This window comes from Sciurus carolinensis, chromosome 17, assembly GCF_902686445.1.
Source record: "Sciurus carolinensis chromosome 17, mSciCar1.2, whole genome shotgun sequence".
Classification (NCBI taxonomy): domain Eukaryota; kingdom Metazoa; phylum Chordata; class Mammalia; order Rodentia; family Sciuridae; genus Sciurus; species Sciurus carolinensis.
This window is the reverse complement of record NC_062229.1, coordinates 24003784-24028784: the sequence shown is the minus strand read 5'-3', so window position 1 is coordinate 24028784 and position 25001 is coordinate 24003784. Positions and strand designations below refer to the sequence as shown.

Below are 25001 nucleotides of genomic sequence, written 5' to 3'. Positions count from 1 at the left end.
CAATGAAGTGGAATAAGTTGTAGCAGTCAGGTCAAGAGCTCGATTTCTCATTAAGAAGAATTGTACTTTACCTTATGGATCATTGATTCTCTATCTCTTATTGGTAACTATTCAACAGTCCTTTTGCTAAATACAAGATATATACTGTGTTCCATAACAGTACATCTGCTCCACATACCATAATGTCTGGCTCTGTGAGCTCAATTATGTTCTAACAAACGTAATCACATAGTATTCTGACTGTGAAGAACTGAACACCACAAAGTCTGGTGTATAACAGTGCACACCAAGGCATGTTAGGGTACTCTCAACCTGTGGAAAGCATAGCTACAAAAGGGCACGATCGCTATACATTTATTTCAAGCAGTTTGCTCTGTAGATTATGTTGTTATGCAAGTATAACAATCTGTTTCAAGTGTTCCTTAAGAGAAATATACAAAAACACTTTCCCCAAATGTAGGTCTAACACCATAATAATTCACTCAGTCCATGCACCAGTGTTTGTGGTAGTCAAAACCAAGTTATGAGCTCCATTTGTGTACAATGTGTCTAAATGCATTCTGCTTTCATGTAAAACTAATTAATACAAACAACAACAACAACAACAACAAGTTAAGAGCCAGGTGTGGTGAAACATGCCTATAATCCTAGCAGCCAAGGCTGAAGCAGGAGGCCAGCCTGGGCAACTTACTAAGACCTTATCTCTAAATAAAATTACAAAGGGCTGGGGATATAGCTCAGTGGTACAGTGTCTCTGGGTTCAATCCCCAATACTGGGGATGGGGTAGGGAGACTAGTAATAAAGGGTGGGAGGGGATGGCAATATATGTATGAGATCTGAAGCAGTGCCAAGATTAAGCATTTCTTTCTACCCTAAAACCACTAAAAAAAACTCATGGATGTAATGTCAGACCCAATGTACTTGATTCTATGATGTACATTTCCCCTATACCACATCTCCACAGGATGCATCATACTATCAACATTATACTATCAGTATTATAGTTTAATAGAATGTTTTTCTTTCCCTAGTATTTCATAGAATGATCATGTCATGTAACCTTTGTCACATTAGATTTGGTTTAAATTAATACCATTTGAATTTTTTTTCAAAAACATAAAAGGTACCAGGAGATGTCCAAGCACACACTTGTCTGCATGGTATACATGAAATGCTAGAAACACCAAGGTGACCAGAACCCTTCCCTATGTCTCAGCAGTTCTATTTTGGACAGGCATATGGATAAAGGGCTGAAGAAATATTACAAATTTGTGAGACTGGGGGAACAGAATGAAGGCCCATTTAAAAAATCAAAGCACTGCTTGACAGAAGGTCAGATGGGCTGGGGTTGTGGTTCAGTAGCAAAGTGCTTGCCTTACACATGTAAGGCACTGGGTTCAATCCTCATTTCTGCATAAAAATAAATAAAATAAAGGCATGCTGCCCATCTACAACTACAAAAAAACTTTTTTTAAAAAAAGGCCAAACATTTTCCAGAACCTGGTAATAAATGTTTATAATAAAAATAATACAAACACAATTAGAAAACTGGTGGTGTCTAAATTTCTCATTAAAAGCATTCAACATTAATAGAGATAAATGAAATTATAAACAGCAAAGGAAAAATCCACAATCTGACCCACCAAGAGATAACTGCTATTAACTTGGTGTACATAGCTTTCTACCATGGGTCTGTGGTTTTTATGTAAATAGAGATCTTTTTAATAAGTACGGAAATCATTCCATACAAACAATTCTGCCAAAAAATTGAGGGAGTACTTTTGAGAGAAGGGGATAAAGATATGTGAAGAAATATTTAAGGTATAGTTGAGTTTCAAAATAAAAGCTAGACACAATGGCATGTGCCTGTAGTCCCACCTATGCAGGAGGCTGAGGCAAGAGGATCACTTGAGTCCAGGAGTTCAAGTTCAGTCTGGGGAACATAACAAGACTCAGTCTCAAACCAAACAAACAAAATAAAGCGAGTAATATTCTTGCTGGTCTCTATTTTTCTCTTACATCATCATTTGAAAGTTGGAGGACTAGTCAGTGAAATTTACATGTGGGGAATAGAAATGGAAGCAAACTATCATCTTCAATGTGGCCAGCCACATTACCAATTAATAACAGAGCTCATCAGCACACATATTCTGTTTCTGCTAACACTGTTAAGCTATCAGAGGGGGGGAAATGGTGAGTTAATCCAGCAGAATGGGTGGGGTGGGATGAGAAAGATAAAAGGCAAGGAAGGGGTTGAGAGAATTGAAGGTATCCCCAAGAACGTTTAAATGTTTTATCCATAGGTAATAGAGAAAGAAGTGAAATCTGAAGGAAGCCGAAGAAGTGAAGAAAAGGGTAAGAGCAAGTATCAGGGGCTCCAAAGAGTAGATCTGGTGAATATCAGAAGGAAGAGAGGTAGAAGGATTGGACATTATGGTCAGAATAGTATTTTAGAGTTGGAATAAACTTCAAAGAGATGACAAAACCTAGGTGTGATCATGAGAATAGACTCCTGCAGCAAAAAAGCAAGAAGTTTTTGAAGAAATTTAGTGGAACTGTGAAGCTACAATTAGTATCAAGAATCAGGTACAAATGTGCTTAACATAAGAATAACTGCTATTAAATAATGTCAGATAATATTAAAAGCAAAGAATACGGTTTTCAAAAGAAAGCTGATGAAGCAAAAATATGAAAGCTAGAAATTAAGAGTATTAAATTTCTTATATCTCCTACCATGAAAAATAAGGAGGCACATGAAAACAAGTGTTTATTTAACCATCATGAGACAAGCTAAAATAGCTTTTTTTAAAAAAGCTATTACAGAAAAAACAGAAGAGTACTGTAGCTAAGTGTCAAAAAAAAAAAAAAAAAAGTACAATAATTAAACCTGCACCTTGCTGAAAAAACTGAATGGTAAAATGTGATTAATTCTATCAACATGAAGATAAACTTCTATTAGGTCACAGGCCTGTATGGAAAAAGAATTATAAAAAGTATTTCCATCATGACAAGCTCAAGGAATGACATGACCATTAAATATCAACCAACCAATCTCTCAGACTAGGGCATCATATATAGTTTTTAAAGTGAGGCCTGGATAATGAGAAATCTGGCCATAAATATCAACAAGTTGGATAATAAAGGGATCTAGTCTGCATACCATGTCCCAAAAGAAGTGATGAAAGTTAATCTACTCTGTAAATAAGACTTATGGGACCAAAATGGTTTATTTCAAAATATCAGAAAGTTCAGAAGATGAAATAGTCTAATTTTGTAAAATTCCAAAATTCAAAATTGTGACCAAAAGAAATTATAGAATGACAGCTTTTAGCTAATTTTAAGTTAGAACACTTAAAATTAATTTTCTTTATCTGAAAAATACATACACCCAAGGGGAAATTCTGAAATACAAAGAATATAAAAATTAGGTATCCCAACCTGCCAAAGACAACGATTAAGTTTGCATATTCTTCAAAAAAATTTATGTGCATATATGAACATCTATTCTTTCCAGAGAGAAAATACTTACACAAGTACAAACATCTTTCTGCATCTTTTTTTTTTTTTTTTTTCTCTACTTGAAGTCTTGGATATCAAGATATATCAGCACAAGAGGCTGAGGCAGAACAATCACCAAGTCAAGGCCATGCTCAACAACTAAGTGAGACCCTGTCTCAAAATAAAAAATAAAAAGAGCCAAGATGTAGCTTAGTAGTAAATTTCCTCTGGGTTCAATCTCTAGGACAAAATAAAAAAACAAAAAACAAAACCTCAGCAGTTCTACTAGCTCCTATCAGCATAATAGCTTCTCAGGTTTTTAAGTCACTAGTATTTTATTTTCCTGGGAAATGCTTTTACAAGTCCTTTACCGGTTAGTTATTGGGCTGCTGGTCATTCTTACTGATTTTTGAAAATTATATGTCTCTGTTCAGGGAAAGCATTTAAGTTTCTTTGCCATCAGAAACCTGGATAAAAACTATTAAAGTTAGAATTCCTGTACTGGAGGGAAAACTAAAAGTGAGGCCCTAAGTCTCACTCCAGTCCTTTAGCTCAGTTCACAGAATTTCCTGAATCACACACATTTCAGAAATAGCATTTTATTTTTATTTTAATAAGTAAGAACTCTGAAGATTCATTCATATCTCATCTTTAAAGATTCCTTAGTAAAACTCAAATACTCCTTAGATACAGTCTTTCTCACACTTAAGTACAGGCCTCATTTAGAAGGAAAAAAAATTGTTAAGAATAGATCCCCTTAAGAACAGTGACTTTAAAACTAAAATTGGTTTATCAAAATTTATTTCATGAGGAAGGGATGGAGAAAAGATGGTTAAGAGGTACAGGGATGGAGCTGGATAGAATAACCTAATATTTTATAGCACAGTAAGATAACTATGGCCAACAACGATTACATGAGTATTTCAAAACAGCTAGTAGAGCCAGGTATGGTGGTTCAAGCCTGTAATTCCAGCAACTCTGGAGGCTGAGACAGGAAGATCACAAATCCCAGGCTAGTCCTGGGCAACTCAGCAAGACCCTGTCTCAAAATAAAAATTTTAAATTGTTGGAGAGGTGACTCAGGGGTAAAGTGCCCCTGGGTTCAATCCCCCCATGGGGGCAGGGTTGGGGTGCTGCCAGTGGACAGAATTTTGAATGTTCCCAGTACAAAGAAATGACATATATCAGGTGAGAGATATACCAATTTCTCTGTTAATAATATATTTTATACATGTATTGAAATGTCATATTGTACCCCATAAATATGAACAATTACCATGTGCCAGTTTAATATAATAACATATTTTTAAAAGATATGAAACCAAACTGCCTTTAAGGCACTTTCACTGAATTCCAAAATATGAGCCCCAATATATATCTCCTTATGTGTTATCAAGTAAAATAAATTAAAATTAAAATTTCACTTGGAAATTGCCATTGTAAGAAATTTTAACTCAAAACTGGCCAAAATAATTTTAAAGGTCTTATGAATTAGAAATAGTATCAGTATTAATTTCCTGAATTTGATAATTATACAGTGATTACATAAGAAAAAGTTGTTTATAAGAAATACACAATGGAGGACATAGAGGTAAAGAATCCATGTCTGGAACTTTCAAACATTTCAGAAAAAAACTCAAAACACGTAATAAAAAGGAAACGATAAACATAGTAAAATATTCATATTTGGTGAATTTGGATGAAGGATATATAATAAATATTTTGTGGGGGGTTGGAAGATACTGGGGATAGAAACCAAAAGCATTTTATCCCCAGGCTACATTCCTAGTACCCACTCTCCACTCTTTTCCTTTTTACTTTTTTTAATGACACAGGACCTTACTAAAGTGCCCAGGTTGGTTTTGAATTTTTGGTCTCCTGAATTGCTGGGATTACAGGCATGCACCACTGGGCCCACTTTTAAATAATTATTTTTTAAACTTGAAGATAATCAAATGTGAAAAAAATATTTTAAATCCTCACAGACTCCCCAATCCTTAAGACTATGTGAACCCTTGAGGATCTTAGAGCCTCACCTGGCAGAAAATTACCTCAAATCTTTCTAAATTCATATTCTGGTAGGCAGTGATAAGAATGTGCTACATTAAAAACTAGACCCTATAATGAAGTATGAGATTGCAGAAGGTAGGATCTTGTGAAGAGAAAACTCAAGAGATAAGACAGAACTGGTTAGTAATAAAAGGAAGCCTAGCCCAGTCCTACATTCAAATGGTACTCTGAGCTTCCTAGAAAAAAGAGGCTTGCTGCTCCCTGCTCAAGAAAGGGAATCATGGAGAAATTCTGGCATTGAACCCTTCTCAAATACATTATTATAAAAGAAACAAAATCCCATTAACTCTTGCCTCCCCACCCACCACCACTCATGTCTTATTCCCATTTTAAGTTTCTAAATCTTCCATCTGAAAACACACGTGAAGAAGAAAATGGAATAGTTCAAAAATTAAACTGCCTTAATGATATGGAAATATACAAAATTAAAACTTTTATCATAAACAGTTGCATCTACCTAGCTTTCTGCTTGCCCTATTGTCATACACATTTGCAGAAAATGTTTTCTAAAAAGAAAAAACAGAGTTAATCCTTTTGCAGACCATGGTTTTGGTAAGAAATGAGTATCCTAGCTAATAGCCATGAGTGCACTGGGCTTATGACAAATATAAAAACTACATCAGATCTTTCAGCAATACACAACCACACTAGATTATTCAATGGCATATTTAGGAAAGCAACAATTATAAATCAGTTCTTAAATTAACCACAAGGCTATTTGTTCAGTAAGTATTTAAGGATTCAATCCTCTAAAAGCAGTGCTAGATCTAATCAAATGTCATTCAGTCTTTACCCCACCAGAAATTTCATACTTTAAGTAATATGGTATAGAGGTACACCAAAAAAACTACAATATAAGGTAACAGAAATTGCCATAAATGAAAAATCTAATAAGGGTTTTTCTTTTTAATTTTACTGTTTTGGTTCAACCTAGTCTCAACTTTTCTGATTCTCCTTCATGAAAACATAGCTTCTTTTTAGTATTTGTTTGTTTATTAAGGTATCAATGTCACGCAGCAACAAATTCACTTTGTTGATAACCTGGGTCAGAATTCTGCATCTGCCATAGATGCTTATTTTCCACATTCTTCCAAACCAAATCTCCATTACCATGATCTCCATGACAACTCTTAAGCAATCCCATCTCTTCACTCAGTATTCAATCCTCTTATCTTCTCAAGAACTTCTATTTTCTATTTATTCCCTCCCCTCTATCATAGGTGTCTGTCCGACTCTATTCTTATTAGTCAAAAAGCTTTTAGTATACCTCACCTTAAAAGGGCAGATTGCTACTTCTCAATAATAAAATGACATCTCAAATATTATCTCCTCCAAGATTCTCCCATTGTTCTACCTTATAGCACCTTATTTTATTCTTAGCATTTATCAATGAAGGTGCTTTGTTTTGTTTTAATATAGTGTCCATTTCCTCCCCATAGAATATTAGGTCATTTAGGCTCTGGATTTAGTTTATATTGTTCACACTTGTATATAAATGCAAAAACCACTACTTGGAAATACAGGTAGTGCATTACCACTTTTCTATCCAATTTAGCTTGGATAAATAGTTAAGGGTCTCCCTTAAGTTCAAACTCAGATCAGTTTTTTGTTTTTGTTTTTGTTTTTTACAGACACATTTTGATTCATTGTACACAAAAGGGGTACAACTTTTCATTTCTATGGTTGTATACAATGTAGATTCACACCATTCCTGTAATCAGACATATATAGGGTAATACTGTCTGTTTCTACTGTTTTTCCATTCCCACACTCTCCCACCCCTTTTTCCTCTATACCATTCAAAGTTCCTTCAGTCTTCTCTTCCCCTTGCCACTGCCTCCCATCGTTTTATATATTGTCATGCACTTATCAGAGAAAACATTCGGCCTTTGGTTTTTTGGACTTGGCCTATTTCACTTGCCATGATATTTTCCAACTTCATCCATTCACCAGCAAATGCCATAATTTTATTCTTCTTTATGGCCGAGTAATATTCCATTGTGTATATATACCACAGTTTCTTTATCCATTCGTCAATTGAAGGGCATCTAGGTTGGTTCCACAATCTAGCTATTGTAAATTGAGCTGCTATGAACATTGATGTGACTACATCACTGTAGTATGCTGATTTCAAGTCCTTTGGGTATAAACCAAGGAGTGGGATAGCTGGGTCAAATGGTGGGTCCATTCCAAGCCTTCTGAGGAATCTCCGTACTGCTTTTCAGAGTGGCTGCACCAATTTGCAACCCCACCAGCAATGTACGAGAGTACCTTTCTCCCCACATCCTCACCAACACCTATTGTTGCTTGTATTCTTGATAGTAGCCATTCTTATTACTAGAGATGTTAAACATTTTTTCATATATCTGTTGATTGCCTGTAGAACTTCTGTGAAGTGTCTGCTCATTTCCTTAACCCATTTATTGATTGGGTTATTTGTATTCTTAGTGTAAAGTTTTTTGAGTTCTTTATAAATTCTGGAGATTAGTGTTCTGTTCTAAAGTATGTGTGGCAAAGATTTTCTCCCATTCTCTCCGAAGGTTCTCTCTTCACATTGTTGATTGTTTCCTTTGCTAAGAAAAAGTTTTTTAGTTTGAATCTATCCCATTTATTGATTCCTGCTTTTTTTACATTATTGATTGTTTCCAGTGCTGAGAAAAAACTTTGTTTGAATCTATCCCATTTATTGATTCTTGTTTTTTGTTTTTTGTTTTTTGTTTTTTTGCGATGCTGGGGACTGAACCCAGGGCCTTGTGCTTGCAAGGTGAGCACTCTGCCAACTGAGCTATCTCCCCAGCCCTGATTCTTGTTTTTATTTCTTGTGCTATGGGGGTCTTGTTAAGGGAGTCTGGTCCTAAGCCAACATGATGGAGATTTGGGCCTACTTTTTCTTCTATTTGGTGAAGGGTCTCAGGTCTAATTCCTAGATCCTTGATCCATTTTTGAGTTGAGTTTTGTACAGGATGAGAGATAGGGGTTTAGTTTCATTTTACTGCATATGGATTTCCAGTTTTGCCAGCACCATTTGTTGAAGAGGCTATCTTTTCTCCACTGTAAGTTTTTGGCACCCTTCTCTAATATGAGGCTACTGTACTTATGTGGGTATGTCTCTGTGTCTTCTATTCTGTACCATTGATCTACCTGTCTATTTTGGTGCAAGTACCATGCCGTTTTTGTTACTATTGCTCTACAGTAGAGTTTAAGGTCTGGTATAGTGATATCTCCTGCATCACTCTTCCTGCCCAGGACTGCTTTGGCTATTCCAGATCAGTTTTGACTTCAAATTATTTTTCATACTGCTCTTCATCCCACCACGTTCCTTCCTCTCTCCCAGCCTCCTATATCACCCCATATCCATCTTAATCCACTCAAGGACTAGTATCATTTCATTTTACTTTATTCAACAATTATCTGAATGCCTACCATGTACTCAACACTTTGTAGTCTTTTTTCTATTCCTCTTCTTACCATGCCCTATACTAAAACCAAACTCCTCAATTTCTACAACATAAACTTTACTATTCTGCCTTCCCAACTACAGTTTAAGTTACAAAGAGACAAAGGCAACACTTTATCCTAACTGAATAATCTCTCCAGAGCATAACATTCCCATTCATATTACAAATTCTCATTACTTTTTAAATCAAAGAAATTCCTTTACAAGGGTACCATGTTTTAGTCTTCACCTTTCAAGCAATTCTCAAAGGAAAAGAGAGAATATCTCAAAACTGACTTACAAGAAAAATAAGCCATAGAGGTCATAAATTAATTTGTGACATGCCATGGTCTCATCCAAGAAATAGGATCTATGAGGGCAAGTGAATTAAAACAATGATGAGAAACATATGGAATTTATGTGAACAATAAAGCCATGAATACTACACTGCTCTTTATCAAAGGTCTTTAAGGTTTAGATAAGCACTCTGGGACAAGTATGCTAACCTGAACTAGTGTACATGGACTTGTAAACACAAGCACTACTTCTCACTTGCTTTAAACCCACATCTTCAACTAACATAGTATCTCAAACATAAAAGTGCCTACTGACAGAGATTCACATCTAGCAATTAAGTTAGAAAAAATAACAATTTGATAATAAAAACAAATGTTCTGCTTATACAGGTCAAAATTGCAGTTCTTTCTCCCAATGTCATACTATTTGTATAATTTATAGGTATAGTTGAAACTTTAATGTGGAATGAATAAAAAAAAGTGAATAAAGCTAACTTTTTCTTTAAACAAGAAATCACTTTAACAAATGTACCACTACAGAATTCCAGAGTCAGTGAGGAAAGGTAAGAATACCACACTAAACATTAGCAATTGTATATATACCTGAAATATGTTTCTAAATTTGTCTTCCAAATTAATTTGCAAGAACATTTGCATAGGGCTGGAGTTGTGGCTCAGTGGCAGAGTGCTTGCCTAGCACTCGTAAGGCCCTGGGTTCGAATCCCCAGCACCACATAAAAATTATGTCCATCTACAACTAAAAAATACATATATATTTTTTTAAAAGGACATTTGCTTAAAATACATGTTAGAGAAAACTTTTTCTAAACCCATAAATTAGGATGTATGGTGATCTAATCTGAACATTTTAGGGCCCAGGTGTTAAAGATTACTGTTAAATTACATTACTTTTGTTCACTATTTTGAATTCACCTCTTAAATTACCTATTTTCTTTTCCTCATTACCAAATAACCTTCAGAAGATTTTACATACATACATAAACACACACACACACACACACACACACACACACAAATTCATCTTTAGTAGTGATGAAATCACAACAGAAAGAATTGAGGGTAAGATTTTAGTGACCTGACATTGTCCTCTAGTTCCAATTACTAGACCACCAATATAGGAACTAACATTTTTGTTTTTCAGGTACTGGGTTTAAACGCTTTTCATACATTTAGCTCATTTGATCCTAAAACCCACAAAGGGTTTTTTTTTTTTTTTTTTTTTTTTTTTAGTATTATTATTTTGTTGTAGATGGACACAATACCTTTATTTATTTTTATGTGGTGCTGAAGATCAAACCTAGTGCCTCACACCTGCCAGGCAGGCACTTTACCACTGAGCCACAACCCTAGTCGCGCAAAGGTTTTTGGTTTTTTTGTTTTTTTTTTTTTTGTTTTTTTTTAATTACCACTGTACAAACAAAGAAACCTGAGGTCACAGCTAATTTCAGAGTCAAGTATCTGTTTTGATAGAGTCTGTGCTCTTTAAATTAGATATGTATTAGATATTACACAGAACTAAGAACGAAGGGTAAAAAAGGTTGAGTGAAACAGATTTTGACTCACACCTGCCTAACAACAGAGGGATAGGATTGTTAACCTGGGAGGAAATAACGTAGCAGAAATATGCAAAACAGTTCTGATGATCATGTGTTCACATTAGTCCTAAACTATATGTAAGAAATCACTATTTTATTTGGTTTTTTTCCCTGTTTTTTTTTTTCCAATTTAGGACAGATTCTTTTATGAAGAAGCTACCTATTAGTAACCAAAAGCCAGTGCAGAATACAAAAAAGATATGTGAGATAAAACTTTGACCCAAAACACTTAACATTTATTTTAGGTAATAAAGATACTCATTCACATATATGTGATGACATTATAGTTGCCAATAATGAGTCCAACAATGCTACCAGTGTCTGAGAGAAATGGTTTACTACAATTCAACTGAAGAATAGAAGTTCATCTTCTTAATGTTTACACTGTATCTTTTTTTTTATTTTTATTTATTTATTTATTTATTTTTTTGTGGTGCTGGGGATGGAACCCAGAGACTTGTGCTTGCAATGCAAGCACTCTACCAACTGAGCTATCTCCCTAGTCCTTACACTGTATCTTGTACTTTACCAGACTGTGTTACTTATGCCAATCTTCCAGTCCTACTCTTGCTTAACTACATTAAACAGGAACACAAAAACAGGTGATGGTCAGCTCTTTTATGCTATTATAGGCTTTCATACAAATCAGTCCTTAAAAACTCACCTTCAAAGTAAAAAACTATGAAAAAAAAACCTGTGATGTGATTTAAACCTAAACACTTGACAAATGCAAGGTTTCTTTCTCTCTTTTCCTTTTTTAGCATTAAGATTTAACCAAGTGGGGGGCTGGGGAGATAGCTCAGTCGGTAGAGTGCTTACCTTGCAAGCACAAAGCCCTGGGTTCGATCCCCAGCACCGCAAAAAAAAAAAAAAGATTTAACCAAGTGGTATTCTACCACTGAGTTACACCCCCAGCCCCCTTTTTTTTTTTTATTTTAAGACAGGATTTCTTTCACTAAGTTGTCCAGGTTAGCCTTGAACTTGGAATCCTCCTGCTTTAGCCTCTCAAATAGCTGAGATTACAGATTCGCACCACTGCATATGGCAGGTTTTTCTTTTTATATACAAAGATAATAATTCTAAATCTCTTCATAAATACCTCATTTAGAGTGAATATTAAAAATACTTCTGAAAATAATTTCATTCTTCCACATTTACCAAGTTTTTTCTGTTATTAAATTAAAAAAGTAAATATATACATGAGATGCTTTCTATTTTAGCAAAATACAGAAAAAATTTTTAAAAGTTTCTAACATAATAAAATTACCCAGACCAAAATCAAAACACATCAAAGAGCAATGAAATTCAGTTATCTTGAAAAACAAAAGTTTAACTGCAATAAAAGTAGTCAGCATTGGCTTTGAAATTTGTGCTAGGATGAGACTTTGGAAATTAAGTTCCTTGCACAGTACAGTGGGGATCGAAGCTGTTGAGTAGGGATTCTGGAAAGCACTGTGTTCCTGAGCCCCCAGCATGGCAGGTTTAAAGAAGTAGGCAAGCCAGATGTGGCCAGAAGAACATGGTGCTGTAGCTGCTGCACCACTGACATGCTGCCCTGTATCACCCTCGAGAGCCAGGCTATGTGCCCTGATCCTTTAGACAAGCCCTCAGTGATCCAGAACCAAGACCTCCCCAGCTCCCTAAAACAGTGCCTCCCCACTTTGGATCCTCAGATGTATAGCAAGCAGCCAGCACAAGGGAGAGCCACATTTGGGAATCAGCTAAAATGCAAAATGTCATGACACCTGACCCCAAGGAAAAGACATGTGACATCAAACTGCTGGTTCCAAGTGAATACTGCCAGTAGGAGACTGTTCTGCAGGGCAATGTCTTCTCTAACAAGCAGGACCCACTCGAGCGCCAGTTTGAACACTTTAACCAGGCCAACACAATCCTCAAGTCCCAGGCCTGGGCTCCATCATCTATGACATCAAGTTCTCAGCTCACCTACCTCAATGTGAGTCTATCAATTGCTCATTACTAGAGGCACTTAAAGGTGTCTTCGTGGGGCTGAGGTTGTGACTCAGTGGTGGAGTGCATGCCTTGCATGTGTGAGGCACTGGGTTCGATCCTCAGCACCATATAAAAATAAAAAGGTATTGTGTACATCTATGACTAAAAATATATTTTTTTCAAAAAAGGTGTCATCACAGATTCCTTCAAGCGAGCTGTGGGCCACGAAGTCATCAAGCTGCTTTTGAATGTGGATGAGGAGGACTATGTGCTGGGACAATAGAAACTCCTGAGGAGTTTGATGCTACAAGCACTGTCCTGACCTTTTCCCCTTCTTACTTCTTTGGAGACTGTTCCCACCACACACCCTGGAGTGTACATACTGTTCTGGGGTTTGTTTTCTACCCTTCCAACCAATCACACCCCACCATTTTTTTTTTTTTAAAGACAAAAGGAAAATGGAAAGTGGTGTTCCCCACAGCCCCCCTGCACCCATGTGCCTGGGTTTCCCCTTTGTTTCCTGTTTTCACTTACCCTCGATTGTGTGTCTCTACAGCCACCTTACCACTAAGCCATGTAAGACAAAATCTATAGAGAGAAGTTTATAGAACAGTCTTTGCAAGGGATTGAAGTGAACACTGCTTTTGTGTGAAGTTATCAATACTTCTCGCTTTATTAGGGCTCTTAAATTTTGTCTGAAGGAAAAAAAGAAAGCCAGCATTTATTTTCCGATTTTTGTGAAAAGCTTAACCTTTTTTAATTGCAATCAATGTTTAGGGTATAAAAATATTTCAAGTTAGCCAGGTACAGTGGGTGTGTACCTGTAATCCCAGCTACTGGAAGGCAGGATTGAAAATTCCACATTACACTTTATGCCCTGCTTCAAAATAAAACAAAGGGACTGAGCAGATGTAACTCAGTGACGAAGCACTTGCCTAGCATGTGCAAGGCCCTGGGTTCAATTCCCAAATCCAAAAAAAGAAGAGAAAAAAAAAATTTTTTAAGTCAACTAACACAAGGACAAGTAGGGCAAATGCTACCTCATGACTTTGGTGACCTGAAACTCTTATTCTTATAAGGCAAAACCAATGTTAATATAGGATATTATGAATTACAGTACACTGAACATACCACCTTTAACCATTTCATACAGGAAGATAAAGTTATCCCATATGCTAGTAAGAGACTGGAAATAGCGTAAATTTTCATCAAAAAACTGGCTGAATGACCCTGTAAATCCATCTGATGGAGTAACATGAAGCTTCCAAAAGTAACGAAGAGGGCTGGGGATATAGATCAGTTGATAGGCACAAAGCCCTGGGTTCACAAAAAAAAAAAAAAAAAAAAAAAAGTAATGAAGATCTCTGGAATCTGCTCTGGATCACGTCCAAAATGTAAAAGGGACGGGGAAAGCAGGTAGTCAAAATACAGTACATTAAATATACCTTTTTTTTATAAGGGGGTGGGAAAAAAACCACACATACTTATATTTTCAAAATGGAAAAATCAAAGAAAATGATACGCAATGGTTACAAATTAAAGGAAATGGCAAGGGGAGAACAGGGATGAAAGTCAGATCTCTTTGAATATTCTTTCATTGCACTGACTTTATCAACGTTATCATGTAAAATGTATTTTTTTTAGGAGAAAGAATAATTTCTAAAAATTAAAACCAAACTATTAAACTGTGTATCAGGTTGCATAACCACATTCATAAAGAAAAGTTAAGGTAAAACAACTGATTTTTTTGTTTGCTTTTAATTATAGATGGATATAATACCTTTATTTTATTTATTTTTATGTAGTGCTGAGGATCACACCCAGTGCCTCACACATGCTAGGCAATGTTCTACCACTGAGTTACAACCACAGCTCACAAAACTATTTTGTTTTATTTATTTTTTTGTAGTTGTAGATGGACAGCACACCTTTGTTTTATTTTTATGAGATGCTAAGGATAGAACCCAGTGCCTTACATGTGTTAGGTAAGCGCTCTGCCATTGACAGCGAACTGCCCCAGCCTCACAAAACTGTTTCTGATAAGTTATTGCCTATAGGAACATGCCCTAGAGGCAAAAAAAAAAAAAAAAAAAAAAAAAGGACATCTTAAGCTGTATTTGGTACTCGTAACTGTTATAATATTGGTATTATTAAATAAAGCATATGTTGTTCCATTAGGAATCAAGATTTTCAGTATAAAGATACAAGAATTTTTAAAATAAAAACCATATGCTTAAACATGAATTGGAAAAATCAGTACGTCAGAATTTTTCTTTAAAAAAAATACACATATCCTAACTCTGTTGAGCAAAATGACCTAGAAGCTTACAACAGAGTAGCAAAGAGAAAAGCATGACTGGTGTCTACTTTGTTGTCTCTAAATACCATTTCTATTAATAAGGCTCCAAGTCTCATAAGAAAATGTTGGATTCCAGGACTGAGGCAGAAGAACACAAATAAGTTCTGACCAACAACGTTATCAATGTTTACCAGAATCGTGAAAAAGGACACAGAAGCCAATCTGAAAAGCTTCCACTGGTCAAAGATGAGGCAGTTGAGCAATAAGAACAAACATGAATGCAATATATTGAAACAACAAATATATAGAAACAAACTCACTATAAGTCCACTTTGGTCATTTTTAGAGGTTAGAATGTCAATAGGACACTACCTCATCATCTGAAAACTGACAAAAAAAATCCAGTATGTTTCCTATCTTTTGTGTAAGAATGGTATTTCTGGGCAAATAGTTGGTAATAGTCCTTTACAGAAGAATTTCAGCTGATAAAAAATGCAGAAGGAATATAAATAATGAAATTAGAAAAAATACTACTTTGTGACTCCTATGAAGTAATGGATGTAGGCAACAATCATCTATAGAACCTAAAACCCATAGATGAAAGATAGATGGAGAACTCTGCAATGGAAACATCAGGTTGACTCTACTAGAGTCCATCAATCAATTCTGATGTCACTTAAAAAAAAAAAAAAAAAAAAACTTGATACATGTCTCCTAAGAAGATGGCAATGGGTAAATAATAAATTGCTCTTATATGGCAAAGGGGGATTTGATGGAGCTACTACTTTCCAAAAAGTATGGGGAAAAGAAAAACATGTTAAAGGACAACTACATGAATGCATAGAGGAAACACCTGGGATAAAGAAACTATTGCAGATTAAGAGAAATTGCAGCTCTGATAACATAATTATTTAGAAACTGATTCTTTAATCAGAGATATTAAGAAATAATTGTCAATGGCACTAGATATAATAATGGAACTGTGGTTCCTTTTCTAAAAAAGTCTTTATTCTCCTAAAGATATATATCAAAGTATTTAAGCATGAAAAGGTGGGCTTTCTGGGGTGCTTTAAAATATTTTAGTAGGTTGGGCATGGTGGCACACACCTGTAATCCTAGCAACTAGAAAGGTTGAGGAAGGAGGATCACAAATTCAATGTCAGCCTCAGCAACTTAGAGAAGCCCTAAGCCACTTAGTGAGAACCTGTCCCAAAGTAAAAAGTAAATAGGCCTGGGGATGTGGCTCAGTGGTTAAGCAACCCTGGGTTCAATCCCCAGTACCAAAAACTAAATAAAATTATTTCAGTAAAAGCCTGGCTCAGTAGCTCTCCCCATAATCCCAGCTACTCGAGGCTGAGGTAGGAGAATAACAAATTCAAGGTCATCCTGGGCAATTCAGGGAAACCCTGTCTCAAAATGCAAAAAATAAATAAATAAAAAGGACAGGGGATACAGCTCAGTAATACAAAAAGTAAATAAAATTCAGTAACAACAAAAAAAGGGAACTAGATGAACAGACAAAACCAAAATGTTAGCCTTTGTTAAAGTTGGATCAGAATATTGAAGGGGGGGAGGGAGGTCTATCATTATATTATTCTCTCTTTTGTTAATGTTTGAAAATTTCCATAATAGAAACTGCCGTACTTACAAGAGGATAACAAATCCCCAAACAGGAATAAATGACATGAGGGCAGACCATATGTGCACATGCAACAGAAAAGGGAAGGTAGTCGAAGTACACTAGTAAAACCTTTGTATCCCTGTTGTTGTCCAATTACCCATCTACCTCCATACTCCCCCAAATCAGGGCTCACTCACCTTGTTGTGGCTGAGCAGTAATCCCCTTACCCAAGCAGAAGTAATCACCAGGATTCATCCGTATGATTAAGACTTTATTTCAAAGTTTGTAAGAATGTCACTCATCAACAAAACAAATAGTAACAAAAAAAAAATCATTGATATATAATCACAATGAACAAGATGGTATGAAAGAAAATACTTTCTATAAATTAACTTTTGCCAAGTAACATCAATATGCGGTTTTGCTTCAGCATATTTAATTTGAAAAGACTCAAGGTAAGAAACTTAGGTGAGGGATAAAAACCTCCCAACAAGAATAGAAATAAAACTAATTTGTGGCCAGGTGTGATAGCACATTCCTATAATTCCAGCTACTAGGGAGACTAAGGCAAGTGGATCACAAGCTTAAGGTCAGTCTGGGCAATTAGTGAGATCCTGTCTCAAAATAAAATATAAAAAATAAAGGCCTGGGGATGTAGCCTAGTGGTAGAGTGCTTGCCTAGCATGCTTAAAGGCCCAGTATGGCCAAGAAAAAAAAAAGAAAAAACCTATCTGGAGTTTAGGAAGGAGAGAAATATTACTACTCTGAATATTTAAATTCATTTTCCATCCATTTGCCAATGTTTTAAGATAAGGCACCAAAGTACTATTTTTTTTTTCCCGGTGCTGGGGATTGAACCCAGGACCCCCCAGTCCTCCCGATACCAATTTTCTTTTGGTGGTGGTACAGGCAATTGAGCCCAGGACTTAGGCAAATGCTATAATCACTGAGCCACACGCCCAGCCCTCTATCTCATCTGGTTGTTTTTATCTCAAAAATCAAATTATATTACACCAGAATTTTTAAGAAAATACAGACCGTTCACTGTCCTACCTGTCCAGTCCCTAAGTACTTCAATCACAGAAGGTATTTTATAGTCAACAGCTCACTAGAAGATACCAAATCTTATGCTCTGTGACAAAACTACGAGCTGACAAACCAGACATACCACTCACAGAAAACAAAAAAGAATAAAATAACAGAAAGACTATAGCTTCAAATTAACAATAGTAGCTAACACATCCATCAATACAGATAAGAGAACTGAAAATCAAAGCTGACAATTTGTGCCAGGCACAGTGGCACACGCCTGTAATCCCAGCAGCTTGGCAGGCTGAGACAGTAGTACAGTGAGTTCAAAGCCAGCCTCAGCAACTTAGCAAAGTCCTAAGCAACTCAGCAAGACCCTGTCTATAAATAAAATACAAAACTGGGCTCAGGGGTTGAGTGCCCCTGAATTCAATCCCTGGTACCAAAAAAAAAAAAAAAGTAATAGTAGTCATAGTAGTAGTAGTAGTAATATTACATTATTTCAAAGAGAAGATGGTTATCTGTTTAAAATACTTCATACAGCACATAGTTAATGCTCAATAAATAGGAGCTGTAGCAATTTAAATTATCTATTTGTAAGATTCTTTCATCATACCAGTCTCCACTATTAGAATATAAGCTCACAATAGCCAGGCCCTTGGTCATTTTTATATCCCAGAGTTTTGGCATTAAATTGAATAAGTAAGGAATAGAGAGGTAGAGGTAGAAGGTGAGAGTCAAAGAAAGGTTAAAGAGAATGGCAAAGAAACAGTAGCTACAAAAGGAATAGGAAGCTGACGTTTAATTGGACTTCAGGTCAGTGCCAGTTGATTAACAGTTTGCTACTTATTATAAGTAGTGAAACAGACAAAAAGTTTAGAAATTTTTATAGCAATCTGCTCTTGATCAGTGATCAGGTTTGATTTTTTAAAGCTTTTTATTAGGAAATAACGATAGATTCATTGGAAACTGAAAAAAATAGTCCCTTGTACTCTTTACCCAATTCCCCTCAACAGTAACATACAGTTGTAGTATAGTATCAAAACCAGAAAACTAACATTGGTTAATTATTGCTTACTAAACTAGATCTTAATTTAGTTTTAACAAACATTCATATTCACATATGTATAGTTTTATAAAATTTAATTCCATGTGTAGATTTGTATAACCATCATAATTAATACTTAACTTTTTAATCAGTAGTTTTCAATGTTTAAATTTTTCACTTCATGTTTCTAGTAATTTGTTTTTATATCTTGTGTAAAAAATTATAGTCCATAATAAGAGTGAAAGTAAGGAAAAAATGTTTCTGGTCATTAACCAATTACTTTGAGAAATATTAAAGCTAGATATGGTCAAATTAGAATAAACTATTTGGAACGCGATTTCCTAAATAATGGACAATTGGATTTTGTTTTTCTCATAAGGTGGTATATAATCCTAAATTGAAACACACACACATAGACCTCATTTTTAACTCCAATACTATGGATTGAACCCAGGAGTGTTCTACCTCTGAGTTATAACCCCAGCTCTCCCTTTTCCCACCCTAATTATTTATTTTTTAGATAGGGTCTCACTGAGTTACCAAGCTGTCCTCAAATTTGCCATCCTCCTTGCCTTGGCCTTCCAAGTAGCTGGGAGCACATGTATGTACTACCATGCCCAGTTGATCCCACTTTTGGTATGTCAGTTTTATTTCCACCTAATAAAGTTCAATTCTTCAGTCTTTTACTTCCATGATATCCAACAGATTACAGCAAACAAAAGTTAGAATTTAATTTTAAAATGTCATCTCCATAAACATCCATGTTCACCCAAAAATCTTTGATAAAAATAATTACTTTCTTATTTTCCAAATATCTGAAAATATATTAGAATCATTTCTTACCTGGACCTTTGAGAAACTTTTCACTGTTTAGACTTACTAGGATAATGTCACTTATTAAAATACTTTCGGCTACTAGTCCACACTGTCTACACTCTTATTTATAAAGGTAAGATTAGGATCCTGTAAACTATATGTCTCTTTGGCATCAATAACAGGTACCAAAGGAGATTGAAAGGGTGGATGAATAAGAGGGAATCAGTTCCTTCCTTCTGCTCATTCCTATGTATATATGCATGTGTTTGCATGTATGTTGTATGTATATGTAGGTAGACAATTATATGTTCCTATGTATACTGACCCATCCGTGCACTTCACCCTATCAAGAGCTTTGATTTCTGTTTCTACCCTTTTCCCCACAATCCCAGACCAGCCTGACTACAAGCCCTCAAAAACAACAATGTACCAAATGGGGAACATCTCAGAGGTCCCAGTTCCAAGTGGCCCTATTCCAGGCTTCTAGATTCTAGGAACGACATCTTTTAGCTTTTTCGCAGCCCTAAGGCAGGTAGCTACCTGGCTCATACAGACTAAAGCAACCTGAAAGCTGAAAGCACTTTTCTTAACTATAATAAAACCACAGGGGTTGGAGGTGTAGCTCAGTGGTAGAGCACTTATTTTGCATGAGCAAGGCCAAGGTTTGATCCCCAGTGCCACAAATAAGCAAATGAAAGAGAAACATAAAACTGATGTAATTATTCCAAAATAGTTGTGATACTACTCATCCCTTTACTGCCAAGTTAGGGAACTTCTTACTAAGACACTCTAAAAATCATGAAACTCGAAAAGGTAGGTAGGTCATGCTTTCTTAAAAAACTTAACAATGTAAAAGTGTACATAAACTGACTTGGAAACTAAATTCTATGATTTTAGTCATAATTTGATCCTATGATTAGTATTCAAAAGCATATATCAGCAAATTTTCTATAGAAATCCAGATAGTAAATGTTTAGACTTTTCAAGCCATACAGCCTCTGTCACAACTATTTAACTCTGCCATTGTGCTAAAGCAGTCATACACAATATATAAATGAATGAACATAACTATGTTCCAATAATACTTCATCTACTGATACAAAATTTGAATTTCATATGATTTTCACATATCAAAAAATCTTTCAATTTGTTTAGCCATTTAAAATGTTTAAAAATCATTCTAACTTGTTGGCAATATTTGGTTCACTGGTCAGTTTGCCAACTCCTGTCTGGATCATACCTTTTACAAAAACCAAAGTATTATATTTATTAATAGGCTTCCCACCACTCCCCCCCCCCAAAAAAAAAAAAAAAAACCTGCTTCAGTAAGCCTGGACTTAAAACTATAATACCTCACAAATAACCTGAAACTTCACTGAAGCAGAACAATGCTACCCTCCTCAAATTTTCTTTGAACAAAGACAAAAGACAAGAAAATTAGCTATCAGAAATGTCAAAGTATGAACTGGGTTCAGTCAAACTTTCTCCAACCTTTTATAACTTCTTCTTACCTCTATACTACCATGAACTACTGGTTTTTTAGTGTAACTTTTAATTGATACAGATTTTTGAAACAAAAATCATTAATTAGGGTCTTAATGATGTTCAACTCAGAGTTGAGGTTAGAGTAAAAGCCCCATTTCCCAAACAATTCTTCAAGAGGGAAAAAAAAATCTATAGATATTCAATCCAATTACACACAAGTTTCTTATTTCAAAAGGACTACTACAATTTGGATCTAAAATGTCCCCCAAAACCCCATATATTAAAGGCTTAATCCCCAGTTTGGCAATACTGGGAGGTAGTGGAATTGAGAGGGGTAAGAGTATGGAAAGTTTCAGGAGGGTCAGTGGTGACATGCCCTTGAAGGGGATTGTGGAACCTCAGTTCCTTCTTCCTCTTTTTTCATAGCCTAACCATGAAGTGAACAATTTTGCCTGGTGTTGCCACCATGATGTGCTGATTCACTCCAAGGTAAAAATCAATAGCGCCAACAGATGATGGACTGAAACCTCCAAACTATGAGCCAAAATAAACTTTTTCTTTAAAAGTTATGTCAGGTATTTGTTACAGAATTGGAAAGGTGAGGAACACAGTAATGATGATTATATACTCTCTTCAATTAATCCAGTTACTCTGCTCATCCTAATATCAGCTACAGAGAAGAATATCTCCTTGGCATCTTATTGCTCCCACAAATATGTTCATTTTTTTTTTTTTTTTTTTGGGTGCTGGGGATCGAACCCAGGGCCTTGTGCTTACAAGGCAAGCACTCTACCGACTGAGCTATCTCCCCAGCCCCTATGTTCATTATTGACACCTGTAAACTCTGTTCTATCTAAAACATGAAGTTTAAGGTCTAGGAGCACTAATAAACTTGGGACTACTCACTACCTGGACACTCCACGTAACATGAGAAAAGCATTTAAATAAAATATGAACTACTACTCTAAAAAAAAAAAAAAAAAAAAAGCAAATTACCTACATAAATAGTTCTAGTTTCCCTTAATATATGGAATGCTAATGAAAGAACACCCGAGTTTCAAATGGGATTAAAAATTCCTGGAAGTTCATTTCCAATGAAAATTTCAGGCTATTTATAAGAAAGTTGACCAAAGAGGAGAATCTGGATGGTACACACACACACACACACACACACACACACACAATACCTTTTGCTGAGAAGATATTTGGGCTTCTAATCCTGTCGCAAACACATTCATAAGGTCATAGGAAAAGAACCAATGGAGGTAATGAATTCCCTGAACCATTATATATGCATGTCAAGATTCTGAAGAACCCTTGGAAAAGAAGCAACTCAAAATACAGTAATTTTAGTTGTTTATGAATGGCAGTTCTTCTAAATGTTATTCCTTAACACCATTAAAAAGTAAGTCTTTGATTGCTGGGTGCACTAGCTCATGCCTGTAATTCCAGCAGTTTAGGAGGTTGAGGCAGGAAGATCACAAGTTCAAAGTCAGTCTCAGCAACTTAACAAGGCTCTAAGCAATTTAATAAGACCCTATCTCAAAATAAAAAGGGCTGGGGATGTGGTTAAGTGCCCCTGGGTTCTATCTCTGGTACCAAAAAAAAAAAAGTCAGTCTTTGATAAATTGGTAAATGAAAGGGTTTTGTTTTGTTTCGGTACTGGAGTGCTCTACCTCTCCAGTCCTTTTTGTTTCTTATTTTGAGATAGCATCTTGCTAGGTCGCACAGGTTGGCCTTGAACTTGAAATCCTCCTACCTCAGTCCCCTGAGTTGCTGGGATTACAGGTGTGCACCACTATGCCTGGATGGTAAATTGGTAAACCTTCATTCAAGGTCTGGTATTGTCACTAAACTAGCCAGTAAGCATAACTTGAACTTCTTTTACTCTTTTATATGTAAAATGAGAGGCACTGTATCTTCAACCCTTTAAAATGACAGACATGTTAAGTCAAATGAATTAAGGGGGGGTAAAAGTGGGAGCCAGAGGAATGAAAAGTCATTCAGTATAGTATTAAAGACCCGCCAGACACCATTCGTGCTGCTCAGCAATTGACACTGGGCAGTAACCATGGAGGAGTCTAGCTGGAAATGGGAACAGGGATAATTTTCCCTCTGTATCCTCCCATATAATGTGGCCCGAGAATATCCTTTACCATTTGCCTACCTGTCTTTGGTCTAACTCCTGTTCTTCCAGATTAAGTTCATACATCTGGGCATTCCTCCCTACCTACCTTCCCCCACCCATTCCACAGTCTGGGTGAGATGTCCCTGCCACAGTACATTGTGTTTACTATTTTTTTTTCCTTTTCTTTTTTTTTTTTTTTTTTTTTTTTTTGCTGCCAGAGATTGAACCCAGAGGCACTTGACCAATGAGTCACATCCTCAGCCCTTTTTAATTTTATTTAGAGACAGGGACTCCCTGAGTTGCTTAGGGCCTTGCTAAGTTGCTAAGGCTAGCTGTGAACTTGCAATCTTCTTGCCTCAGCCTCCTGAGCTGCTGGGATTACAGGCATGTGCCAACACACTCAGCACATTGCGTTTACTTCTATATCCTTATCATAAAGTAGATGTTTGATCAGTATTAGCTGAATAAATTAGTAGTCAAGAGTTCAACCTCAGCTAGTTTTTCAACAAAAAACGCTCAATTATAAAGAGCTTAAATGTAACTTTGTAATTGCCTCATACAGTTTAATATTCAGAAAACTGAAAAGTTTTATACATTAGTTATAAAAAGCATCAACTATCCTTGAGAAGAACAAAAAGCCTCATCAATCTTTAGAGTACCAAGTTTTTCTACCATTTTTCATTTTTAAAGGATAGAAGACGTAGTACCTCTCATTCTACACATAAGGGAGGAAAAGAAGGCCCAAACAAGTTCAGATTATGCTCACTGGCTCATTTGGTAACAATGCCAGAACTTATCAAACACTAACTTTTTAATGATGTTAAGGAATAACATTTAGAAGAACGACCATTCATAAACAACTAGATTACTATATTCTGAGTTACTTATTTTCCAAGGTGCTTATAATGATTCAATTCGGAGGGTTCAGGGAATTCTTTACCTCCACTGGTTCTTTTCCTCTGACCTCGTGACTGTGTACGCTAGATAATTAGAAATTCAAATGTCTTCTCAGCAAAAGGTATGTATATATGGACCATCCAGATTCTCCCCTTTGTCTGGTCAGCTTTATTAAATAATCTAAAATTGTCATTGGAAATGAGCTTCCAAATGGTCTTTTGGTATATACAAATAAGTCCCTTGACTTATTACCTCATCCAAGGTTCCTCACTTTCTTTTGGACCCTAATATTCACAAAGAGAAAAATGAGACTACTGACCTAAAGAATTTGGATAGAAAATCAACAGAACAAAGGTAAAATACAATTTAACTTTAAATGGTTATCCATCCTGGAAAACAAATACAAAACATCTGAAAAGGCTGGTAGCAGGAAGGACTAATCTAGCACAAAACACAATAGGCTATCCTACCTAAGTTAGCACTCATGCTCTTTTTTTTTTTTTTTGATGATTTTTTTTACCATGTGTACTTTTATTTGATATTGGTGAATATGTCAATATTTTCTTCTTTATCTTTTATTTGTTCTTTTTAGATATACATGACAGTAAAATGTATTTTGACATATTATACATAAATGGATCATACTCTCTTTGAGTTCACCTTCACAAAATTCCCAACTTTGATCAGTTCATCTCTATTAGACCAAAAGAAGCATAAAAAGTACTCTGAGGCCAGGCACAGTGGCACATTATCTGTAATCCCAGCTACACAGAAGGCTGAGTGAGGCAGGAGGATCACAAGTGTGATA

At 35.8% G+C, this 25001-nt stretch overlaps 1 protein-coding gene across 1 annotated transcript in view; it reads right to left on the bottom strand.

Moving 5' to 3' along the window:
* Setd2 (SET domain containing 2, histone lysine methyltransferase) overlaps window positions 1-25001 on the bottom strand; it is a 119131-nt gene that overhangs the window by 82441 nt on the left and 11689 nt on the right.